The following is a 27,841-nucleotide window of genomic DNA, read 5'->3' on the forward strand; positions in this document are numbered from 1 at the left end:
GTTTTAAGGGATAGCAGGAATTGCTGTGAGCTCTTTTGAGAAATTGTTTTAATAATCACACAAAAGCCTGATAATAATTGGAAGGAGTTCAGCATTACTTATCCTGGGGCTTTGTCCCAGGTTCTACCCAGGTTATTTCAGATGGAAGATGAAGGCTGATTCTTTTACTTCTTTTGTTTTTAGTCAAATGAATCCGTTCCTCTTTTTCAATGTTAGGTGAAGTTTGGAGGGGTGAAAAATGTACCTCTTTCTCATTTCTTCAGCATGGAATCAAATTAATATAGCATTTGCGATTTTGGTGTGGGGCCAGTTAGAAAAATCATGGGTTATTAGACAAAGATCACCCTTCCTATGCATCTGTGTGTGTGTGCGCGTGTGTGCGTGCGGTCACATGTGTGAATGCCCTCCTGTGCATGAGCTCACTTGTGTGTATGTGTGGTATGTGGCCTGCTATGGAGATGCCAGAAGAAGTTGCCTTTAAGGGATAATGAATTTCATCTCATAAAATCTTTTAAAAATTAAAACAATTTTAATTGTAAAATACACATGACATAAAAGTTACTACCTCGATCACTTTTAAGTGTACAGTTCCATAGTGTTAAGTATAGTCACATTGTTGTGCATCCAATCTCCAGAACTTCTTTGTCTTGCAAAACTGCAACTCTATACCCTGAAACAACAGTTCTCCCAAGGCTCTGGCAACCACCATTCTACTTTCCTTTTTTTATGAGTACTCAGTTACCTCATATAATTAGAATCACATATTAAAACTTTGTTTTCACTTTTCATTCTGAGCGTGGGTTAGACCAAGACAATGAGCTAAAATAATTTTGCTGATTGTATAACACCGAGTTCAGAAGGCTGACTGGACCATCCTGTAAGTTATGATTATCCGATGACCCATAACAGCCATGTCTTATTGTGCTATTCACATCCTCTCGAATCCTTGGCTGACTACATATGCAGTAGTTAAAAGAGGAACAAGATAATCATAAAGTGCTTGATGGCATCACCCAAAATTCATGTCCCTTCCCCAAATGGGAGAGGTGGATAGAGGGAGTGGTCCTAGAGTGTGCAAGGTTAGGTGTTTATAGAGCGCCCATGATATACTGGGTGCTTTTTTATATGTTCTCACATTAATTAATCCTCACATTAATATTATGAAATTGCTTATTGTTCTATCTGTTTTACAAATGAGAAAACTAGAAGTAAGAGAGCTGACTGATTTACCCAGAACCCCAACGTTGATCAGTGGTGGTGATGACATTTAACCTCGGTTCCTTTCTACTTTACTTCCTGTCATGCAGAGGTTGCTGTAGTAATATACTCATGATATGCATTATCCTTATATTAGGGATGCTCGAACTGAGTTAAATTAGGCTAAGTAATTTTTCCAAAATTACACACTTAACGAATGGTGAACGAGAAGTTGAAACCAGGAGATTATTAAAAATAAGCTGCGAGCACTTCCCAGATTTGGGGCTCTCTTTACACAAAGGTTTGCAAAATACCAGCAGTTGAAAAAGATACCAGTAAGTGGAAAGTCTGCAGGTACAGAAATAATATAAGTGTTGTGCTAACTGGTAATGACTTCGGCACAAGAAACGAGGATTGGGGTGGTCATATTATGGAAGACTTTGAATGAGCCACCTAAAGATTTGTTCTTAATTTCGTAGGCAGTTGGACTCTTTTGAAGAACCTTGATTGAAGGCGATCAGAGCTGTGCTTTTAGAAAAATCAATGCATACATTAAGAGGTGAAGCAACTCAATGTTAGCACGCTCTCTCAGCACTGCTGACACTGGACTGGCTCTGTATTCCCTTGACTTTTTCCCAGTATCAGTTGAGAAACCCATTCTTATTTAACATTTAATACAAAGCCATATTTCTTTTTCCCCAAAGGTATTTGAATGGTGACGTTCATGCTAAGTCAGAACAGTCAGTATTTTAGTAATGAAGACTGAAATCTAAAATCCTGCATTTTCTTGCTTAAGTGAGTTTTAAATCAATGGAAAGGATGATTATATTTCAATATAATGTATATACATATATATTACATAGATATATCTCATTATATATAGGTAGGTATATATTTAGAATTCCGTGCTCAGCTATTTCCTATTTCTTATACTTACCTCATATTCTTCTCAATAACACTAGAGGTCACTCAGACCCTATCTTTACTTTAGTTTTGCCATCCTTTGCCATTTAAGTTACATCTGGATTCGTGTTGTGGACTCACGTTTCTCTTTATGAATTATACAGTTTGCCTCTCTTAACCTGCTAATGTTAGTTTGTAACATTCTCTATTACACTGATAGTTTAATTGACAAATTAACTTGTGTTAGTTTGCCAGATACTGGCACAAATGAGATTTTTCTTCATCTCCTCAATGGTTGATGTCAGCAATAGAGAGGGAGGTTGATTGAATGCAGAGTGGTTCTAATTTCAGAAAAATCAATGTTATAACCACAGTGCTCAGATTGCATTTCTTCAAATGTTATATGTTCAGTCATATAAAATAAGCTCTAATTTTTGTTTTCAGTCAACTTTTAACATTTTTATTAGTCTTCTGGAGACATACACTCAAAACATTAGTTTATTTTTTGCATTAATTAGGTTGTTCATTCAGTTAATAATCTCTTATTAAACATATATTACATGCGAGAAACTAGGCCAGGCAGTGATAACATGGAGGTGAATAATACTGAAAAGGGCTCAATAGCCTTTTTAGTCATGTTCCCCTAAACTCTAAAATGCTGTGATGCTGGGAATGGGGTTACTGAAGTTCTTTAAGTATAAATTTAGGAAACCCTAGAGAAAACAGGGTCATTCACCTCCTTCTATTTTTTATAAGTTCCTTTTCCCTTCCTAACTCCTTCCAGCAGGGACACTGGTGGGCACCTGTCCTTGGTTCTCCATGTAGATGGCACCTAAATGCCATCTGGGGCTAAACGATTTCTCTGGCTGCCTGAACCTGTGATGGCCCCTAAGATATTGGTCATCAAAGGACTTGTCAAAACAGAACATTTTTCATACACATTTTGCAAAGTGCTTGATTGATAAAATTTTTGTTATGATCACAAGGCTGTTTCCTGAGTGCGATAAAAGAGAAACGACCTTTGCTTTTCCGTTAGCTTCCGCTATGAAAAACTCCTTGGGAATGTGAAGACCACAGCATTGTCAGGAGTCGTGATTCTCAAATTTTAGTGTGAGTCACCTTGAGGGCTTTTTAGAACACACATTACCAGGCCCCATCCTCAGCATTTCTGAGTCAAGTAGGCTTGGGACATACACTTGAGAATGTACATTTCTAACATTTCCCATGTAATGCTTAAGCTATTGATCTTGGAACTCCTGTTGTTGAACCATTAGTCTAGAGGATAGAACATTATATTTGGAGTTGGGAGGCTTATTTTCTAGTTTTAGTTTTGCTACAAACTAGTTATGTAAAAATAGGCAAGTGATCTAACTTTATGTGACAGTAATGTTTTATACAAATTTGCTTATAATTTCCATTATAGTAATTTCAAAATAATTACTGTATTTATGAGAATCGTTTCCCACCTCCCTCCTCCTCACTTTCCTCATCTCTCCTGGGTCCAATCTAATCTGACTGCTCGGAGTTCCCTGAGGATACTGTGCTTTTCCGTAGTTCCTTGCTTTTGTATGTACTGTGTCCTGGAATCCTCTTTTCCCATTGATTGACTTGTTAACTCCTATTCATTCTTCTTATACAAGGTTAATAGTTATAACCATGATCTTTACCAAAGCTGTCCTCACTTCCAACTCCCCTTAATAGAGCTGGTTATTTCTTTTAAGATCTTCTCATATTACCTTGAACATAATACATGTCATATCAATCTAGGGCTCTTATTGGTTTCCTGGACAGCTGCTTCCCTCAGAAGAGACAGAGTCTTGTTCACCTTTGTATCTGTATTACCTAGTGAAGGTCTAGTACAAAGCTGGCATTCAATGAATTTTTAGTGCATGGTTAGATCCACATATGTGTCTGCTTTCTCTTATGAGATCCCCTGATGGATACCTTGATCATTTTTGCTTTTCTGAGAAATTCATGTCTTTACACATTATAGTTCAATATTAATGAAGGTTAAATTGCATAAGAAATGAAAAGGTTAAAATGAGAAGACCTTCTGTGTCTTTTAATTAAAACGTCTCCAGATTCTAAGTGCAAAACTGACTGTATTTTTCATTGTGCAGTTATTATAATTGGATATGATTTTAATAATAATATTTAACATTTAGAAATGCTTCTGTGCCAGGGAATTCACTAAACACATTTCAGGGATTTTTACAATTTTCACAACAATCTACAATGTATTATTGCTGTCTGTATTTTATGGAACAAAATATTGAGGTTTGACAAAGCAAGGTCACATATTTAGTGAGGAATCTGGAATCCACACTCAATAAGTTATTATATTAAAAAACAATTTCGAGAGGGGGGAAAAACATTTAAACAATGACTCTGAGTTGTCCCACAAGTGTCAATATATTCAGAAAAGTCAATGATAGTAGAGTACAGTGAATGTCCTTGTTCCAGGAATAAGATGGAAACAAGTTGTCCATAGTTGTACTAAGACGGAATGACTTTATGAAGCTTTGATAATGTGTCACAGCTTTGTGGCAGGAAAAGCAAGCATACATATTATATGTCATTGGTCCTGTGGCAGAGCTCATGCTAAGCAGGAAAGCTGACATAATTCTTGTTCAGTTGTTAGGCTGTCAAAACCTCGGGCTAAAAGGAGGCAGTTACTGTTGAATGAAGCAAGTTTCCCATGCCCATTATGTTCCAAGGACCCTGGTTCGTCAAGGCCAAGAGTTAGAAAAAGAGTGGGTTTTGCCCATGGGCTGGCAGAAGCACTTGCTCACTTTATCTCATTGCCTGGCACAGTTCTGTGTACTAACAGCACACCCAGACAGAAAGGAATCTAGTTCCCCTCCCATTCTGTCTGGAAGTTGCTTATGTGGTCAGTTTAATTTGCACACCACATTCTAAAAAAAATCTAGACTGCAGTTGTCATTTGTGACTTGAAGACTGTTTTTAATCTAGAAATTATGATTATATTATGATGTCATATTTTGGGTCCAGCCACACACCTTCTTGAGCTCCTTAAGACTGACCCGGAAACAAGGATTTGATACAGGGAATTTATTTTGGAGGTGATTGCAGGAAACAGAAGTGTGGGAAAGTGGAGAGAGAGACAAGAAAGAAAGAAAAACAATAAATCGTGTGTTAGTAAACTGATTATTGCTTAGAATTGTCCCACTGGAAGACAAAGAAGTTGCGACACTCATTCATAGACTTTTATCCAGTATAAGCAGATACATAATATATGGGGTGAGGATTTCATTGGGGTGTGGACTCCCCCACATTTCTGGGTTGCACCTGCAAGAGGCAAATGCACCTTCTCCAGCTTTACAGAAAGCAGTACATAGGAGGTACCATGGGGCATTGGCAAAGATGCATGGAAATGTCCACCACACCGGTGCTGAAATTAGGTGTTCTAGAGAGGAATGGCACAGTTCATAGCAAGTGTCAGCTACAGATCACAAAAAAGGGTTACCTAAGAATGATGGTCAAAATGATGAAATAGATTGTATATGTTCTTCAAATTCTTTTATGTGTTTATATATGCCTTTTTGGTATGTTTTGAGAGATTATAATTATGTTAAGTGGTGTTCAGTTTAAGGTTGGTATTAGAGCCCACCTCTCTTCATTAAAACGTTGGCAAAATGCCGGTTCCTGGCACATGATAGAACCAAAAAAGAGAACTGAAGCTTTCATTTTAAAACTCATGAATGAATGAATTCGACTATAAGGTCAGGCCATTGGATTGGAATAGGTGAGTATAATACTAGAATGAGGTGCATTTAATATTATAGCAAGTAGAATTTTTGATTTAAAAATTATTTCTCATTTCTCATTGAAGAAAAAATTTAAAAGCCTAAATAAAAATATAAAGAAGGAAACTGTATCAACCATAACCTCCCATGCAGAAATAATCATTGTTACTATATTGATATAATTCTTCCCAGTCAAAAATTTTTGTTATGGATGTGAGTAGGTGATTTTCTTCTTTTTGCTAATAAATGCTAGTTTCCTACTGAGTGGCAGGTAAGGAAACAAATATTTATTGAATGCTTTTTATTTGCTGCATAGCGAGTTGAACATTTTATACACCATCCCTAATCTGTTAGCCCTTGCACTGTTTGTTTTCAGGAAGCCAGCATCCCAGCCCCAGAGGTCAGCGTACATGTGTTGGGTACTGCCCAGAGCCTGTCTCCAGTTATTGAGAGAATGCTTTGTCTTCTATAGGCCCCAAGTGAACAAGTTAGAAAGGTTAAGGGTGGCCTGGGAAATGCTGAGAAGTGTTTTTTCTAATGGAAATGAAAATGGAATAGAGAGAGGCAGGAGAAAAGAGGGAAATGTATTAGAGTAAAGCAATGGAAAAGGGAATTTCTTTAAATTTGTTTTCCTCCCAGCACTATGTTATGTCTGTTTTAGGTCTGCTTGTTCAAATGACTAGGCAGATTTTCCCAATTAAACCATCATTTGCAACCCTGCTCATCCCAAACGTGTAAATAAGCTTCCTTTGGGTTTGTCTGACAGGCATTTGCTTTGCATCATCATTCGTGTTTTGACAACATTACTGGAGATGAAAACAATTCTGCCACACTCCCAACTTCTTCAAAATGCCTTTTTTTCTCCTTTTATCTTTGATTCATCGGTGTAAATAAATAAAACCTGCCCTATCCTGTCTTGCTTTTCCTCCCCTCTTTTCTCTCCAATTCAGGATTTTAATTTGAAAATGGTTATTTTTAGCCTTGTTCTCAACTGTGCCAATACTCCGTCCTTAACCGAGCTGCTGATTGCTGATAACACAACTGGCTTCTGGGGTGGTCGGTGCAATCTGCAAACATTACAGATAAGATTGATTGAAAAGTGGGCTGCAGCTGATAGAGACCCCTCTGAGGCTTAGGAAGCAGGAGCTTCCTAAAGGGCTTGCTTTTTAGGGTAAAATTTTTCAGCTCACCTCCATGGCGGCGGGGGGGAAAGGGCAGATGCTACAAACTGTCCTTTCTTGGGTAGTCTTGTGACTTGGGGGGGACTGAGCAGTATGATTTTAGAAAATTAGGGACTCTGGGGTCAGAGAAAGGGCTATTTTTGGAACTTTGTAGGATAAAAGAAAGAGTCAGGAGGTATGCCACATCCAAAATGAGGCTTTCAGTGAAAGTATAACTAGGGGTCCCAGTCTGATAACCTGTTGGCCATAAGTGCTCTGTAGCTGTGTTTTGCTTGGCATTGCAGTGTTTTTCTTTAAATATGTATTATTATTGTTGCTATTCTATTATATATTTAATATTTGATTCCATGTTCAATATTCAACATGGAATTGAATATTATATATTCTTTTACATATTATATATTCAAGTAGATATGTAAGAACTTACTATGTGCCAAGAACTGCGCTAAGCTGTTCAGAAATGCCAAATGATTAACTTTTCATAGCAACCCTATGAGTTAGGTTCCAATATTGTCCCTATTTTACAGCTAAGGAAGTTGAGGCACGGAGAGATTAAATGATTTGTGCAATGTCATATACTTTATACATGATATTAAAATAGTGGGAGATATTTACATATAAAACTAAAAATCATTATTTCTGACTTTTCTTGAATCTTTAGAACTTCTGATGAATATTGGGCTCTTGATCCTTGGGGCAACAAATATCCCCATTAGATAGGACGTGAATACTATCGTTTACTGGAGTCTTCATATGGTGCCAATTCTCTGTAATTGGTTGGCTTTTAAAATTTCTATTATTTTCCTTAGCCCTGTAAGTAGTTGAGAAAATAATATCTGGGATAAATCCATAGTTTTCAAGAATAAATATTTCAGATAAGGCTTAGCAAAAGAAGGGGTTAGAAAGTGGCAACGGGGAATGGAGGAAATCTCGAGAAACTGGTTAGAGTCCACTGGTCCCGAACACCTGTCTCCCACCTGGGTGGGGATTATAGTCCCTTATCTGTTCAGAGACATATAGTAGGTGACTAAAACTGAGCTAAAAAATAAGGACGCAGCTGTGTGTGAAGACGAAACAGAACTGTAGGTCTAGTGGAGGGCGGTGCTGGTAATCAGGGACCGTACTGTCACGCGCTATGAAGAGGAGGGAGCCCTGAAAGTTGGCATGTCTGGGGAGGCAGCTCTGAAAGGGTGACTGTTGTTTTAAGGGCCTGTGTAGAATTTAACCAGACAGGAATAGGATGTTGCTTATGGTTCTGAACATGGCTTTCGAGGCATAGGAGCGAGCATTAGGAGTAGAGAGCAGGAGATGCAAAGCTGGAGAGAGCACGGCAGACAGAGGAAATGAATGGGGGGCAAGTGTTGGGTGTGAGGGGCCCAGGGTACGTTGGGGAGGACACCCACCAGCTTCGTCTGTTGGTTGAGGCATTGGTTTCTGAATCTCCATTTTCTTCATTTTTAAAGTGCTGACGTCATAGTTTTGCTGCAAAACTTAATTGTGATAGTATAGGTAACGCACTTAGCAGAGAACGTGACACATTGTCATCGCTCAGCAATATGGCTTTTGTGTCATATTAAGTTTTTGTTCTCTAGTTATTCATGTTAATGATAACAATGAGGTGAATAGTATTTTTATTATTGTTATTAGAAACTCCACTTGGTGCCGTGGGAAGAGAAGACTTATCGTTTCTATAAGGACGCCTCATGCAAAGGTCCAAATAGCAGCGCCATGGATGAAATAATATGCAATGTGGTGACCCTGAGGTGGTGGGACATTGGGAAGGAGCAAATAAAAAGCCATGCCAAGCCAAGAGAACAGTAAAAAAAAAATCCACTCTAAGATGCTTTGGCAAAATTTCTTCCTCCTATTAAAATGTAGCAAAATATTCTCCATACCTGTGACCTTTGTATTTGATTGGAGAGGTAAAGAGATAGAATCCTGGCTCAAATGGGTGATTGATAACTTCTTTCTCATACCCAAAGTAAAGCTAGAATCTGAAGTTCAAATCTGAATTATAATCCTTTTTGTAGCATCTATAACTCAGAAATAATTTATTTCTTTGTGCAAATAATCTAGTTTGGTATCGGTGTGATATCCTAAAGGAAAATAAAGCAAGAACCTCCTGCTAGACTAGCTCCACAGTCCTGTCAATAATTGTAGTCTGGATCTGTCGCATTTTGCCTCTATTAACATCTGATTTCATTGATCTCACAAAAGATTTAGAACAAATGTCCTTCTCCCTGTTATCTGTTCTCTGACCCTCACTTTCTATCAGTTCTTCCCTCCAGGAGACATAAGAGGGCAATGAACTAAAAGGAAACAAGCCAAGCCTTATACACCTAAAATTTGGTTCAGAAGTTTTTCTTTTTTGCTCTCCCTCTGAAACTGTTGAAAGCCACAGGCTAGATGTTCAAATTGGGAACTAAGAGGAAATTTCTGCCTTTTTCTTTTTCCTTTCTCAGCATTCATTAGTTCTTCTATCTATAACAGCTTCTGGAGGCTCCTTTGGAAAGTGAACTTCCTCTCTCAGACAGTTAGCTGACCCACCGTTGGTCCAGGGGCGGGTGAGTGACCAGCCCGGCCAATCAGTTCATTTGATCTGCAGTGTTTTCTTTAGAGAAGGGCACACGCCCCAGTCAGTCCAATCAGAGCTAATGTTTGGGTGTTTACTGGAGAGATTGGAAGGAAGTTATTCTCCTTTGAGCTGGTCTTATAGTTGTAAAGATGGAAGACTGAGCTTCCAGAGACCACAAGGAGAGATCCTATTTGAACATGAAACATATACAGGAGAAGGCAGAGCCCAGGCCCAGGGAAAGGAAAGAGAGAGAGAGAGAAGATAGAATGGGAGGAGGGGAGAGGGAACGAGGGAGAGAGGTTGGTCTAAAGTCACCTCTACTACTAGCCTTTTTAGTTATATGATTTAATAATTTCCCTGTTTTGCTTAAGCCAGTTTGAGTTGAATCTTCATTAATTTGAAGATTCATCTCTCTCAACTCTAAGAGAGATGAGTAATAAATGTATGTTCACGACCGTCTGGGTCCCAAGCAAAGCAAAACCTTTGAAATTGGTTTGTTAATTCAGAAGGAGGAAGATGAAGAAAGGGAACCATGAAATCAAGTGGCCTAGAAATATAGAGAGTTGCACAAACATTCATGTAGACGGACTGAGCTAACTTGGAGTTGATTCTGAGCGAGCCACTGGGTGTGACAAGTGGCGTGTGTGAATTTAAAGGGATGAAGTAAAAGGTTGCAAATCTTGACAATGATATTTTGTGGCTGGAAAGCCCTAGTGTGACAACTGAAGTCACACTTCCTGAGGGCGTGTGAAAAATTATTAACTTTGAATTCTGATTCCATCAAGCTGTGTATTCTACTCTTTATTTTCCGGATTCTTATGTGTTATCAATAAAGGCAAGTGGAAATTTGTAGGGGTGAGTTTTTAATATTTACTTATGGCCGGAAAATACAAGTGCGTGGATCTGCCTTTGGCTTGTGAGGGAAGGAGCAGGATGACTGGTAGAAGGGGAACATAAGCACGTACACATCATTGCGTCTTCGGAGTGCTGTGATTTTAGGTGGTTTCGTGTACCACCCAACGAAACTCCCATTTACGATGATGTTACAAGCCGTCAGGGAGGTGCTAGAGAGTCAGAGTTTCATAGACAATTGTAAGGAGTTTGGTGGAAGCCACTTCTACATCCTATCATATATTTTAAGGCTAGACTCATGCCACCTCTGCCACTTTCCCTTCCCAAGCTAAATAATACTGCCTACTTCAAATAATTATCACATAAAGTTATTTCCCCAAAGTCCTTGAGCACAGGAATCAGTCTTTTTCAAAGGCACCTTCCCAGATCCTAGCACTGTTCCTGGCACATTTTAGGTGCTCGATACATTTTTCAGGTTGGATTGAACTTCTTTGTCATATCTTTGTTTATCTATACTTTTGCTCGCTCTGATTCCCCTTCTGTGGGATGCTGTTTTTTATTTATTGCAAACTCTACTCAGCTATTCCTCATCTCTCTCCATTTCTCCTATAAATGAAGAGAGGGGAGGGAGGTAGATAGATATAGCTCTGGTTTCTTATGAAGAGCAACTCAGTCCTGGTGGCCAGAGCCAATTGATTCTTAATTAAATGAAGCATAGAATTGAGCCGGGATGCATTTGTTCTGATTCAAAAGGCATCTCTCCTTGCTGCCTGATGATTGTGTCTCTTTCAGTGTCAGCACAATGTGGGCAGGGAGGAACTCTCTGCTCTGTTCCACTCCACACAGGGATAAAGGGAGATGTAAGCACAGAATGCTTTGTGATGAAGCAGGAGCCACTTGTCAGAGCAAGGGGAGAATCGACGATAATAGGAGACTGCCCAAATGGAAAGGATGGGATCACAGGCAGCCGTTCTTTCAGCAGCGGAAACTTTTCACTCCCCAAGAAGCAAGAAAGAAGCCAGCAGAGATGATTAAGCCAGTGATGAGGATGAAGAGCAGTCTGAGACAGTCAGTGTGCAGGAATGGCTCAGCAGGCTCGCCGGGCTGAGGCTGAAACTGTGGCTCTGTGAACCAGCCCAAACAGTTCAATCCTAGAATCGGCCAAGAACCAGGGCTGTAATTTATCGGTGGCAGTGGACACTGATCATTAGCTACTCTGCTTATACCTACTCACTCATTCGTGCATTCGACAAATATATACGGAGCTCCCTCTACATGCCAAACCGATTCTTAGGTGATGAGAAGAGCCTCTCTCACTAGGGGAGCTTCTGATTTAATGGGGGGAATGACAAACCATTCTAGAGTAAACCTGCTGGAACTGGTTGCTGTTACTTTCATGTGCTGGGGACCCAGGCAAACATTCATTAGTGATTGTTTCATGTAACAACTCTACGAGATAAATTCTGTTTTTTTTTTCCTCTGCCTTTTAGGGGGAAAGCAATATGGCCAACATTACTGAGGTTAAGAAGGTAGCACAAAATGCTATAAGAACATAGGAGTGATTGAGTTGCCTTTCTGGGAACATTCAGAAAAATGTTATCAAATACGTATTTTTTGATTTGGGTCTTGAAGTATAACTAAGAGTTCACCTGACAGACAGGTTGCAGGAAGTCATTTTAGCACTTGTAATATATGAGTGGGAATGGCCATAAGAAGTTTCTGGATTCTTTTGTTTAGCCCGGTTAGGGAATAGTTTTCATTAAACAGGCTATTTTGATAAACTGATTTAGATTTAGTTTTGTGGCTTTATGCAATCAATATAGTTTTGGATTCAGTTTGATCTCATTTTACTTTTTCTTACTGAGGTATAATTGACATAATATTATATTAATTTTAGGTATACAGCATAATTATGCAATATTTATATATATTACAAATGATCATCACAATAAGTCAAGTTTACCTCTGTCACCATACATAGTTACAAATTATTTTCTTGTGAGGACTTTTAAGATCTACTCACTTAGCAACTTTCAAATATGCAGACAATATTAGTAACAATAGTTGCCATGCTATACTTTACATCCCATAACTGAAAGTTTGTACCTTTTGACCCTCTTTACCCGTTTCATCCATTCAGGATGTATCTGTGAAGGGATATGGGATCAATTCTCAGAATCAGTCATAGGGTTTCAGATGAGAGCAGAAAAGCCCTAATGGAACTTGAGCCCATGGTGATTGTCATAAGCAAGATTAGGGTGTGAGCACCTGTCCTTTGTCATCCATCTGATAAAGGGCACATGGATATTTCCACTTGACTTAAAAGGGTTGAGTTTCAGAAGACAGAAATGGTGTACGATCCTTCGATTTCACTGGTCTGTGTTCCCGATGTTGCCTTAGTGTCAGTTGTCTCATTTCCAGCCAAATCGTCTCCCAGGATCCATTCCTGCCCTCTTCACATCAATAGTTCACCAGTAACGAGAATTAAACTTCTAAAAAGATATATATATTCTTTATGTCACTCCTTTGCTTAAAAATCCTGTAGTCTTGAAGATAAAATCTAAAACCATGAGCAACTCATACAAGGCTCCTGTTTGGCTCTTTTGTTTTAATCGTTTTGTAATCTAGAGCTTTCCCTCCTCTCTACCCCCACCCAGCGCTGTGCCCCAGTCTCTTTGCATATTTTCGGATATGATTGTTCTCCCATGCGCTCACCTCCCTCATCTGGCCCACATTTTTTAAATATTAACCATCATCTTTTTTGGAAGGCTTCTCTGACCCACTTGAAGACAGAGTGAGAGTCGCACCTATTTCATCACTGATCCCCCAGTACTGGACATGACTCTGCGTGTCTCTTCCTTAGGCTTATGGTCATTAGCATCTTCGTGTCATATGAAGACACTCAATAAATAGTCCGTGAATGGATGAATGATGAATGACAAGATGAGAACTTCATTAGAAATGTTATGGAAAATGTTGACCAGATTTCCAGAATGCAGTTTGGGTTGTGTGGCAATATGTTTGGTTTGAGTTGTGTCAGGGTATAGTTATTTACTTTTCAGTCATTCTTATCAGTGACATTATTGGGGGAAGAGGGTCTTTACCATGATGACAGTTAAAATGGTAAATTTCTTTTCATATAGAATAGCTCCTGTTTAAATTCTTTATTTTTAAATAATTTCAAAATTATAGAAAAATTAATAGAAGAATATAAGGAGTTTCTGATATCTTTCACTCAGGTATCCCAAATGTTAACATTTTGTCATATTTGCTTTGTTATTCTCTATCTATATATGTTATTTTTTTCTTCTGTAACATTTGAATACAATTACAACTGTAATATCTCTTTAACCCTAAATATCTTAGTGTATATGTTTTTGAAAATACATTTTCTTTCATAAGTACAGTATGGTAATCAAAATCACGAAATTATTATCGATACGATACTATTACCTAATCTGTAGAACATATTTAAGTCAAAGTTATTTTATAAGAATCATTCAATATTTAAAAAAAAGCATTTGGTTTATCCTGTGTCCTCATGCTTATCCAAGTGTGATATCTTTGAGTCAGGAACTTGCCACTATGGAATGAAGACGCAAGGAAGAAGGGACCAGGATTTACCTGTTAGGACACAAGGGACTGAGGCAGGATGAAGTCAGAACTCTTTTGGAAATAGGTAGAAAAAGACAGATGGAGAGAGGAAGAGGGAGAAGGAGAGAAAGGATGTGAGTGAAAGAAAACTTCAGAAGTCCATGTGAGGATAGGCACTTCTCTCTATTCTCCTCTGTCCAGCTTCTGAGGTCCTCGTTCCCTGGACTGTGAGAAAGATACGCCAAAGCGATTGTGGTTTAGGATACACACACACACGCACATACATACATGCACATGCACATGCACACCCTCTAGCTGACCTTTAAAAGACTATTCATTCTTAGAAACTTAGCAAGACTTTACTCTCTAGTTATACCAGTTTGCCTTTCCAAATAATTCTCCCTCCCATGCTACTTTCTATTTTACTCCACACACCCCCAATAGATGAAAACTAAATGTGAATAAATGTATTAGTCCTCCAAAAACAAACTGGCACTGTTTATACAGTGTATATATATATATAACAAGAAAGAGCAGATTGCAAATACCCCCAAAATTGAATCTGTTTCTTTCCACCAGTGTTTAGGAATAGCTGAAATTTAGCTATCCAGGGCCACCATGTTAGGGGCTGTTGGGACCTGGTTGTTCTTCAATTCTCATTTTCCATCACAGTGATCACACCATCTGCCTTTTGTCACTTGTTCTTATCAGACACACCAGCACAGACCATATGGGAAGCAGGCAGCACTGTCTGGGTTGACTTACACATCCCTGGAAGTTGCACCCATCCATCCCTTGCCATATAAGTTGAAGCTTCTTTTCTTGGCATGATTAGCACTAGACCTGGAATATGAGAACAGCACATTGAGAAATACTGGTAAGAGGGCCAAATTTGTGTTGTTGTCCAGAGAGGAATCATTTGTCTATGCATTCTGCAATTATTCACAATTCTCAGCTATGAGGTCTTGATCTGTTTAGGAACATAACACAGTTGGCTGTAATCTAAATCTGAATGTAAATCTAGCTTCTCACAAACTATGAAGATTTGGCAGCCAAAATAGTAATCGAATCAGAATCAGTTTGATAAAAATATTCTCTGGCTCAATGATTACATCTCTGGTCCAGTGGATAATAATGCTTGGCACTAATTAAATCAGTTAACTTTTTAGCTTGAAAGGTATCTTAAAGATGGCCTACTCCAACCTCTTCTTAATTTTCTATGAATGTGCCTCAGTTTATTCTTCCCCTCAGGGGTTGCCAGGTTTCATATGGCAGAGATAATGTAGCCCTTGGTCCTGAACCTGTGGAGGGATTTGGTATTGAATGGAAGGTGTTTACTTTATCCTGCATACAGAAATTATTATTTTCCATGAATTTCAAAACAAATTCTAAATACAAGTTAGGGGTGGGGAGTGTGAGCAAAGACAGAGATTGGGACTGGGCTGGGAAGTAGACCCGAGCCCTGATCTTGAGTACCTCTCTGCTTGTGGGGTCATTGCTCGAATGACCGAGTGATGCTGACATTCTTCTTTGTTCTGGGACTAAGACCACAAGGAGAGTTTTCATTGTAATTCTTCACTTCTGGTAATAATGAAAATGAAATATCAAGAGCTCTTCATTATAGGCCTTAGGGAAATACACAAATATGTTACAACTTTCTAAAATATGTCCTGATTAAATCTCTCATTTCTCCACTTCCATAATTGGGAAATAATAGACCAACTGATTGTGCTCAATGGGTTCCAGCAAGTCTCACTATCTTGTTCTATAGGGGGAATATTTATTTCTCTATGGTGCCATCTTTGTCTAAAAGGATAACTCATTCCTATTATTCAAAGTAAAAATTTTTAAAAAATATCAGAAACCTGATAGTCAAAGATCTATTTCTGATTTATAATGGATATTTAAATGTGTATGTATAGATAGAGGTATAGATATACATTGACCCATAATGTTGTAAGTGTTTCTTCTGGTTAGGGAGATTACGGAATTTTTTTCATCTTTTGTAATGCTTCTCTTTCTTTCTTTCTTCCTTTCTTCCTTTCTTCCTTTCTTCCTTTCTTCCTTTCTTCCTTTCTTCCTTTCTTCCTTTCTTTCTTTCTTTCTTTCTTTCTTCCTTCCTTCCTTCCTTCCTTCCTTCTCCTTCCTTCCTTCCTTCCTTCTTTCCTTCCTTCCTTCCTTCCTTCCTTCTTTTCTTCCTTTCTTCCTTTCTTCCTTTTTTTTTGGTGGAGGAGTAAATTTTATAGTAATCTTGTACATTTTTATGAACAGAAGTAAGTAAACATTATATAAAACAGCACGAATTCCTGAATTACTAACATAATGCTGAAGTTTATTTTAAACTCCTAAATACCTTCTATACCAAGTACCTGGGTAGAAGAATTCAGTTAAATTAGACAAAGAAAGGTGGAGTACTTGCTGTATGCCAAACATTGTGTTAAGATCTGGGTGTATAAGGATAAACAAGTTATGGATGCTTAGTGTCAAGTAGCAAGAATATTATTTTTGTGTACTTGTATGTCTTGTTTCATGCAATAGAAGTAAAGATATGGATGAGGTTTTGGAGATGGAGAAGTTACCTTTATTTGGAACAAGCAGGGAGGATCTTTCAGAATAGCTTGGATGAGGTTTTGAAGGATCACCATCCAGAGTTTTGAAGTCTACTAACCAGCAAGAGTAAAGGTGATCTTTCCAGATATTGGGAACGGCATATGCAGAAGGAGGAAAGCTTTTAAAAATTATAGCATGTATAAGGGCAGATAGAAGTACTTTTGGATTGATGGAGCATATAGGAATGGGAAGCATGAGATCAATATGGCTCAGACTATATAAATCCATGAAGGCCAGTCAAGGAACTTGACCTTTATCTTATAAGAAATGGGGAACTATTGAAGGGGAGCAAGAAAAAAAGGCAACTATTACTTCTAAGACCTCAGCTTCACTCCTGTCCAGAGCTTTGCTACTTAGCTATAGGAACACGGCTGATCATACCTCAGAAGATGTCTGCCAGCACTCATTAAGACCAATGCTTAATCTCAACTGACAACATCAATGTCAAAATCAGAGCTGGGAGTTGGCAGCATTTCAGCAGTGGAGTCTTTGGCGCTTCCATGATCTAGTTCAATAAACAATCTTGCTGTGAAACACAGAGCTTGGTATTTAGAAGGGTTTTAGCTGGCACAGCCACAAAGTCACAGCGTCTGTCCACTGACTGATTCTACTGTGAAATGTTGAAATACAGCTCTTAACTCCAAGAAAGCATGTAGGCTTCTATTTGCATGCAAATCGCTGCCATTCATGTGTGAACTACTCTGCCAGATGGAGTAATTTGGGGTAGGGCCATCCTCCTTGCTAAAGGCCACAGGTATCCACACATGCTGCAGTGCAGCTCATTCCTATTTTCCACATCACTCCCTGGGGAATAATCATTGTAATAATGGGCGTCAAGGAAAGGAAACTCCATTCCACCTTGTCATTATCTAGTAAACAAAATGGTACTAATTAGTGTGTTACTGAGCTAATGTAATATTTGATGCAATTAGTAAATTGAGTCATAGATATTGAAAGGGATAACAGGAGACATGGTAAATTGATAGATCAAGAAAACTCTTTGGACTTTGGAAGGGTACAGAGTATATGTGTCTTTCAAAGGAAAACCATTGTGGTCGTAGCCCCGTCAGTGATTAGGGGTGTGTGTCTCTGGAATCAGCAGGCTTGGTTTTGAATCATAGCTCCACCTCTGGCTTAAGTCATTCCAAGTGACTTAAACTTCCTAAAAGTGTCAACTTTTTCATCTGTAAAGTGAAGATAATAGTAGATTGAATTTAATTCTCTCATGAACATATGAGGTAGGTCTGATTTAAGTAGTTTAATAAATTTCTTGATACATAGTAAGGCTTAATAATCATACCTATAGTAATTATTATCATTATTATTAAAATAGCCATAGAAGCTAGTTGAATTAAATTTGTTTATCCATGTAGTAGCTAATGCTGCTCTCTGAACACCGATTCACAGATCTGACTTATCCAATAAAAAAGAAGATTCTAAGGACAGAAACCATGTCTTCTCTCCTTATTGTCAACAGTTGGCTCAGTAGCCTGACACTTAGCAGGTGTTCAACATAGCTGTTAAATGGACAGTTTTTTAAACCTTTAGTAGTATTCATTGTGCTGTGTTATTTCTCTTTCTTCTCCTCCTTCATAGCTTCTTTATCATCGCCATCATCATTACCAGCATCCTCACCTTTTATCCTCTCTATTTCCAATGACTAAGAAACAAAATTTGTCCCAGCAGGATTCATACATTTTATCATTTATTTATTTATTTATTTTGCCTTGGGGACAGGCAGGACCTACTCAATTAATGTATTACCAACTACAAGCAGCTCTTTCACCTCCTGTTGGGGAAGAGGGGGACTTAATCAAACACCTAAAACAGGATATGCTTGTTATTTATAAATAAAATACAGAAAAAGGAAATCTCAAACATCTGTGCAAACTTTTCATGAGGCAAACACAGCTTGGGAACCCCTAGATATACCCAGAGATTCCCATTACTTCAGTTCGAAAAAACGCTCAATTGATAAAACTGAAATTCTATCCCGTGGAAACATATTTGGAGACTCATTCCTGCAAGAAAAAGCTTCCCCTTTAAAACTTGTAAATTTTATTTTTAGATTATCAGCAAAATGAAAACATAAAATTGAAAGAGGAGTCTCAGAGCCAGTATGGGTCCCTGAACATACATTCTTATGTCCCAGTTTGAGAAATGTCATCATAAATGAACTATTAATCTTATAAGAGCAATTCACACCATTCGAAGAGTCAGAAAGGTGACATTTAATGTGACTCTTTTAAGGATGAAGAAAGTAAAGGGGATAAATATGGTGGGATGAGGAAACAGCAGTCACTTATAATAGCAAAAATTAAAAAAAATTTTTTTAACTTATTTATTTAAATTAGTTTTGAATATACAGTACATTGGTTAGACATCTATATAGTTCATAAAATGATCTCCCCATTTGCTCCCTTCCTCCCCTAGCCCTCCACCTAACCATCATATTAATGCTAACTGCATTCCCTAGGCCATGAACAGCAACTATTTTTTGAGAGCATATGATGTTGTGGCCAGAGCTTATCTACAAGCCCATATTTTAGGGCATTACATGTTTTAGGAAGTGTGGGCATTGCAGTAAGGCTGGACTGTGGTGTTTATAATGGGGAAATGATCTAAGAAGAGGTTGAAATGAGAGATTAGTTTTGAAGGAGCTTGAGTATATAGGTCAGTGTCTCTCTCTCTGTTTCTCTGTCTCTCTCTCTGTCTCCCGACTTCTTTCTGTCTCTCTGTCTCTGTCTGTCTGTCTGTCTGTCTGTCTGTCTCTCTCTTTCTCTCTCGTTCTTTCATTTGAAAAAGAAATACTGTAAGCTGGGGCTGGGTGCGATGTGGTTGTGGGAAAGGACAGCAAAGTCTGAAACATGATCATTTGAGAATGAATGACAATTATTGGTCCATATCTGTTACTTGAATCAGTTTCTCATTCCTGTCTGTCTCTAACGCCATGTGGCTGGTATTTTTTTTTCTAAAAAAAGTGATATTTTTCAATATAGTCTCACCTTAACACCTTTCATAAAATCACATAAAGTTACATCATCACATGTAATTAAGTTCAAAGTTGTATTTTATGGTTAATAAATTTGAAATTCTTGACACTTCCAATTAAAAAAAATGAATGACAACAAAAGATAGGCGTTCTCAAAACTGATATACAGATTCTGGAATTTACCAAAGCCCATATATATCAACTGAAAAAGATTCTGGAAATTAATACTTACTAGGTACATAAGAACTTACTAAATGAATGGAAAATTTCTCACGTCACCATCGTTCACTCTCCTGAGGACACCAAGCACACATGCGGTGCTGGTGCTTGGTAGCTTTGGCATCTTGCTTATAAACCTCTCCTTCAGATGTCTTAGTAGCCCATTCCTTCTCATCTCATACGTCAGCGAACTCTATTGGCTTTACCTTCAAAATGTCTTCTGAGTCTATAGGCTTGTTTCTGTCCCTCCTGTCATCATCATCATCTTTTCCTGGGTCAGTAAAATGGCTTTTTTATTTCCACGCTTGTGTTTTTACCTCCACCTTGCACCCAACAAAATCTGTTTTTCAAAGAGCAGCTAGAGTGAGCTTTTAAAAATGTAAATCGGATCCTGTTACTCCCCTTCTCAAAACCTTCTTGCTTTCCTACTCCTCACCCCAGCTTTCCAGGCCCTGTACGACCCAGCCCCTGCCTAGTTATTAACCTCGGCTCCTACCACTTCTGCCACCTCTGCCCAAGACTACCGACACGTCCCTGGTTACGCGGTTCAGGCTACAGTGCCTTTTTTGTCGCTCCGGAAACATACAGGAGCAGGGCCTTTGTGCTTCTTTTTCCCTCTGACTGGAATGTGATTTTCCTAAATTGAGTTGCCTTCCTCCCTCACTTTTTTTTTCAGGCCTTTCCCCAAATATCATATACTAATAGGTTTTCTTTGATCACCCTAATTAAAATAGCCCTATTCCATATTTCCATCCCCGAGCCGCCCCTTAACCTTTTCATATTTCTCCTTTCATATTTCTGTGTGCCCTAGAAATTGTATTTATTTTTTTGTACTCGTGTGTCTCTTCAATGAGGGTCCTCCTCATTAGAATGTAAGTCTTCGAGGTAGAAACTTCAATTTTTATTGGTCATTTTAAATCACCAGGACCTGAGACAACATCTGGCACGTAGTGGACAATGCATGTCTTTGGATGGTATCTTGATGCGTAAATCAGATGTCTGCTTTCTCCATTACATATTTCTCCTGGTTCCTGCTTGAAGATCTGTCCAGAAACCAGCCCAGAAACCTCTTGCTCTAGACTCAAGTCACATTTTTCCAGGCATTGGAGCATCTGAAAATAATGATTTATTTTGCAGAATATCATAAGATCTGGATTGATCAGTTGTGAAATAATGGCATATATAATTGTGTGAAAAATCAGATATCATACTAAAGCGATTAAGAGTAATTGCCAGGAGGATTAAATCTGTAAAAATTCTGTTCAATGACTTATTAAGGATTTTTGCTGAGAATTTGAGGGAAAGGATTAATTATCTGTTACCATTTTTGAAACTTTTGGACAATTATGAACCATGGTGGTATGAGAATTATTATCAAAGGCGTTAGAGTCAAAAAGGAGTGAGGAGCACGGCAGAGGGAATGAAGTTGGCATTAATGTGATGGCGAGGTGGAGGGCCAGGGGCGGGAGGGAGAAATTGGGGGGATTGTTTTATGCACTATATAGATGTTTAACCAAGGTACTGTATACTTGAAACTAATTTAAATAAACAAACAGACAAACAAACAAATAAATAAATAAACAATTCCAGTAAAAAAAAAAGTCAGGAGGGATTTTTTCCCCTAGTGATAAAATTTTTGAACTATTACCCAGTTAACTTAAAATATTTTAAAAAATGATTCACTTACCATTCTCCTTGTATGAATATTCTGCTAATATCTAATAGAAGTGTCAAGGAAACAATTTCTTTTCTTGATCTAAAGCTTAAGCTTTTCTTTTCTTAATTTTACCCCATTACTCTAACTTACATCTCCTTGTTCATGTTAAATATTCACTCTCCGTTTTCATCCTTGCTCACTGCAGCTGTGTCTCTGGAATCAGTGAACTGGAGTAAATTCTGTCTCTCTCTCAGCCTTGCCCCTTCCTTTCCTTTTACTCTCCTTGGTGTTTTCTCCAATTTAACTCCATATTTCAGGAGTTAAAGTGCTCAGTCCTGAGTCCAGCAATACATCTCAGGGCTAGGATGGATCAAAACTTGCCTCATCGTGTATAGCCCAGATTCACTGGACTATTTGGTCATGTCAGCCACTGTACCTGTCACTTTTTTGCATATAGTCTTATTTCACCCATTTGGTAGCCCTGTGAGGTAGTTATTTTTATTCTCATTTTACAACTGAAAAAATGGAATCAGATGGAAGACCTGGGTTTGAATCTCATATCTGTCTTACAGTCTCCAAATCCAGCATTCTCTATGTTCTACCAAAGCAGCAAGCCAGAGTTCTTTTTGGCAGCCATTCCACATTATTATATGTACTGCTGAAGCGAGCACAACCATTTCACATTATAAGATGAAATCTAACTTACTTTTTACTTTATTCCTCCCCCCAGCTTTATTGACATATAATTGATGTATAACATTGTATAAGCTTAAGGTGTACAACATGTTGATATGGAACACTTATATATTGTAGAAATGATACCACCTGCATCACATTACATAATTACCATTTCTTTTTTTATAATGAGAACATTTAAGATCTACTCTTTTAGCAACTTTCAAGTATATAATACAATATTATTAACTATAATCACTATACTGTACATTAGATCCCAAGAACTTAATTCGTTTTGTACCTGGAAGTTTATACTCTTTGACAACATCTCCTTGTTTCTCCCACCCCCAGTCCCTGGTAACCACCATTCTAGTCTCTGTTTTTATGAGTTCAGTTTTTTTTAGATTATACATATAAGTGATATCATACATATTCATCTTTTACCGTCTGACTCATTTTACTTAACATTATGTACTCAAGCTCCATCCATGTTGTTGCAAATGGCAGGATGCCTTTCTTTATCATGGCTGGAAAATATTCCATTGTGTATATATATACATATATATATACACACACAAACACTACTCAATGACAAATTGTGTGTATATATATATGTGTGTGTGTGTGTATGTGTATATATATATATAATCACTCAATTTATCCATTCATACAACTCAATGACAAAAATATAAACAATCTGATTAAAAAATGGCCAGAGGAACTGAATCGACATTTTTCCAAAGAAGACTTAGGAATGGCCAACAGGTACATGAAAAGGTGCTTGAAATCACTAATCATCAGGAAAGTGCAAATCAAAACTGCAATGAAGTATCAGCTCACACCTGTAAGGATGGCTGTCATCAAGAAGACAGAGATAAGTGTTGGCAAGGGAGAATGGAATCCTCTTACACTGTTGTGGGGAATGTGAATTGGTTCAGACACTATTGAAACAGAATGAAGATTCCTCAAAAAATTAAAAATACAACTACCATATGATCCTGCAATCCCAATTTTGGGTATATATCCAAAAGAAATGGAAACAGGTTCTCAAAGAGATATCTGCCATGTTCATTGCAGCATTATTCATAATAGCCAAGATATGGAAACAGCCTAAGTGTTTGTCAATGGATGATGTCTTACTTTAACTCCTGTTTTTTTTTTTGAAAGAGATAATGGTGTTAAAACCTCTTAATAGGTGATATTGTAAAAATTAATATTTTCCTCCATTACTTTCCTTCGCAGTACCACCTCCCCTTTTACCCCACATCCCTGGTGTCAACTCTCAAATTTCCATATTGTGTTTAGGTTGTTCATTTTTGTCTACATATCTCACCTCTCTGGGTTTTTCTTGATAATTCAGCAGTCTATATCAGTGTTTGCAATGCCTTCTCATTTATTACCATTTGTGAATTTCATTAACAAGCTATTTGCTCCCTCCTTCAGGTCATTAATGAAGATGCTAAGTGAAACTCAATCCATCAATCCTTGTGCCACCCCACTAGCAAACTGTGTACTCAGAGGTTTATGATTATTTCTTGTTCGTGACTCTTGAGCCAGTTCCCAAATCAACTGAGAGTACTCATAGCCAAGCTAATTTCAATTAATTCTGCAAGGAGAATTTCATGAGCAAAAGCAGCACCTGCTTCTCTAAAACTAAGATGGATCACTTGCATTCACTTAACCTACTAAAACTGAAGTTCTGTCCAAGTAGCAATTATGGGACATTTCTCTGATAATATTCAATCTTTTTTTTCCCTTGAATTTCTATTTACCTCATATTTTCCATGACCAGGAACTGTTTCTTAAATATGTCTATTTGTCAGTTCCATGTTTGAAATCAATATGAATTTATATGTTCTTGTCTTTAGAATTTAGAAGAGTGCTTGTTTTAATTTTATTTCCTTCTCTACAGCAGCTAGTAATTTTTCTGCATATAATTTATGCTGAAAACAGATCTTATGATCAGCATTGTGTAATAAAAAATGTGCAGGCTTAAGTTCAAATCTCTGCTCCATTACTTCCTAGTTGTATGACTTTGGACAAATAATTTCTCCATGTCTATACAAATCTCAGAATAATGTCACGGTGTAATAAAATTTATAAAAATAACAAAAATTTAAGAATTGTAATTCCTATCTTACTATCTTTCAGAGTTTTCATGAGGATTAGAGTTGATGAAATGTAGTAAGTACTCAACAAAAAAAGTAGCCATAATTGAATTGAAATTTTTTCTTCATTTGCAAAGACTTCTGGACCTACTCATGTATTCATATAATGATGTTTCATAAATTAATTTAAAAAATAGCAAAAGTCCCATATCTCCTCAGTCAAGAGAAACAAATGAAAAAATAAACAAATGGAACTATAATAAACTAAAACGTTTTTGCACAGCAAAGGAAACCATCAACAAAATGAAAAGACAACCAACTGAATGAGAAGATATTCTCTTATGATACGTCTGATAAGAGGTTAATATCCAAAATATTCAAGAATTTATATGACTCAATAACAATAAAACAAACACTCCAATTAAAAAATGGGCAGAAGACCTGAATAGATATTTCTCCAAAGAGGAAATATGGATGACAACTAGTCATATGAAAAGATGCTAAAAGTCACTAGTTGTCAGAGAAATGCAAATTAGAACCACAATGAGACATCACCTGACACCTGTCAGAACGGCTGTCATCAATAAGTCAAAGAACAACAAGTGTTGGCCAGGAGGTGGAGAAAAGGGAACTTTCACACATTGTTGATGAGATTGCAAATTGGTACAGCCACTATGGAAAACAATCTAGAGGTTTCTCAAAAAATTAAAAATGGATATACCTTTTGACCCAGCAATTGTATTTTTGAGTATTTATCCAAAGAAAACCAAAATAATAATTCATAAAGATCTACGCCCCCCCTGTGTTCATGGCAGCACAATTTACAATAGTCAAGTTATGGAAGCAACCTAAATGCCCATCAACAGATGATTGATTGAATAAAGAAGTTATGATTCATATATACAGTGGAATATTACTCAGCCATTAGAAAAATAAATTCCTACCATTTGTAATGACATGGATGGATCCAGAGGTTATCATACTGAGTGAAATAAGTCAAGCAGAGAAAGATAAATGTCGTGTGATTTCATTTATGCAGAATCTAAGAAACAAAAAGAATAAACTAATCAAACAGATTCACAAATATAGAGGACAATCTGGTGGCAGCCAGAGGGGACGGGGGTTGGGGTTTAGGAGAAAGTGGTGAAGGGTTAAAGAAATACAAATTAGTAGTTGATAGATGGTCACGGGGATGGGGAGCACAGCACAGGGAATGCTGTAAGCAGTAGTGTAGTGGCTAGGTGTAGAGCCAGAGGAGAAAAAGAGCAACCAGGTGGATTGTTTCATAAATTATATAAATGTCTAATCAATATACTGAATACTTGAAACTAATAATAAAATAAAATTTAAAAAAAGTCAAAAGTCCAATAGGAAAAACTAAGAAATTCCAATATAAAAAAGTGAGCAACCTCGGTAGGAATTAATGAATTTCAAATTTAAAAAATTTGTATTTTATACCCACCAAATTTACAAAAATGTTATTGACCAGAATTTGTTATTAAATTAACAAAGACATATGGAATCAAGAACTCAGACATTGTGGGAATAAAGAACTGTTGCTTTTCTAGGTGTTTTTAACTGTTCTCCAAAGTCGAATATCATTGTGGCCTAATGAACTTTCAATATTTCTAGGGGACATCAGATATGTGTAAAGATCAGTTCATTGTACGAGGTTATTCATTGAAGTACTAGTTATAACTGGAAAGAAGAGAAGGAAGTAACTTATTAGAATGGATAAATGGATGTCTATACACTAGCATATTCATTACTGGAGTTCTATTATGAGTTAGGAATTAATAAGGCTGCATGGGATGGAGAGTCAACTACTATTCCTAAACCAAAAAGGAATTTTGCTTTTCCCACTTAATGTGAAGTCCAGAGGTGGGACTCCTTGTAGCTGCGATGGTAGCTCCATGAAATCATCAATACGGTGTAAGCTTCTATAGCTCTTTTCTTTTTGGTTATACAACGGCTGCATGGCCACCGTAAATCACATCCTCATTCCAGGCAGGAGAACACTGAAAAAGAAAGAAACAAGGAGGAGGAGGAGGAGACAGCTGAGGCATCAGGAATTTTCCTTAGCAATTCAAAGCAAAATCTGCTTACATCTCATTAGCCAGAACTGTGTCATAGAGCTAAACCTAGCTGCAAGAAGCCTGGAAAATATTGTCTAGCTTTGCAGGGCACACAACTACATTGGAAAAAATATTATGTTTCTCTTAGTAAGAAAATAAGTGAGGCCTGGTATTGGGTAGACAACCTGCAATATCTGCCCCTTCTATTTAGAAGTTGAACAAAAAAGAATTTTATCCGTATTTATCAGTTAATCTGGATAAATCTCAAGAGCACAATTTGAGTGAAAAGATAAGGAAGAGAACAATATTTATGGTATGATACAGTTTATATGATTTTAAAAAAGCCAAACATAAAATAATATTATCTGTTGTTTATGGATACCAACAAATGTATTAAAAATGCAGAAACATGTCTGGAAAACTCTGTAACTTGGGGGAATAATAGAGGGGAATAAATCAGGGCTGGTTACAAAGAGGGGGTTTCAGTATTTTTCTTAATGTGTGATTTCTGAGAAAAAGTTCTGAAATCAAATAAAAGAAAAAATTATAAACATCTTTTATGAAGTTATATATTTTAGAGTTTGCTTCTCATTTGTCTGAATTGAGTCTCATCTTTTAGGTGCCTAGTTGCAGTGGTTTTCTGTTTCTGGAATCTTTTCTGTTTCAAATTTCTTAAATATAAAAGGATCGACCCTGAGGTGACGGTCTAATTAAATTGATATAATCATTTTCCAAGAATGAGATTTGTCATTTAAAATCCATAATAAATATTTTGAAGAGAAAAATAATAAGAAAACACAAATAGGGATTTGCTTTTAGCAATCTATTAAAATATTTAATTTTAAGTAAGAATGAAATAGTTCCTTATGTTATCCAGTGCCCTCTGAACTCAAGTTCTTGTAGAGGAAATTACAAAGATGAAAACTAAATGGCATTGATACAAGAATATAATTGGATTTTTTTTTTTAGTAATATATATTGTGTTATAAAACTGTTATGAAAATATGTCGTTACAAAGAACTGATAGTCTGTGAAGTTCTTTTTCAATCCCCAAATCAAGTTTAAAGCTTAAAATATTTACTGGCAGCAATAATGAGATGGTAAAGGCCAATGGAGCTGATAAAAGCATATATTTATGCTGAGAATTACCCTTATAATTTTTGTTATTTGTTTATACATGTATTCAATAAATTTTCATTAAATATCTTTTATATATGAGGCCTCTGTCAGGTACTGGGAGCTCAGATATTGCACAAATATTGTCCTGGCATTTAAGAATCTAATGGAAACACAGACATGTAAAAGAACCCAAATCAAGAAAAGTATGAAAAAAGTGTTTTTATCAGAGTCAGAGGTCTATATCTTTGGGATGAGGGGATGGAAAGACTTAAAGACTGGATGTGTCTAGATACCAGCAAGAAATGGATGGCACGCAC

Source organism: Pteropus alecto, unplaced genomic scaffold (assembly GCF_000325575.1).
Source record: "Pteropus alecto unplaced genomic scaffold, ASM32557v1 scaffold42, whole genome shotgun sequence".
NCBI classification, from domain to species: domain Eukaryota; kingdom Metazoa; phylum Chordata; class Mammalia; order Chiroptera; family Pteropodidae; genus Pteropus; species Pteropus alecto.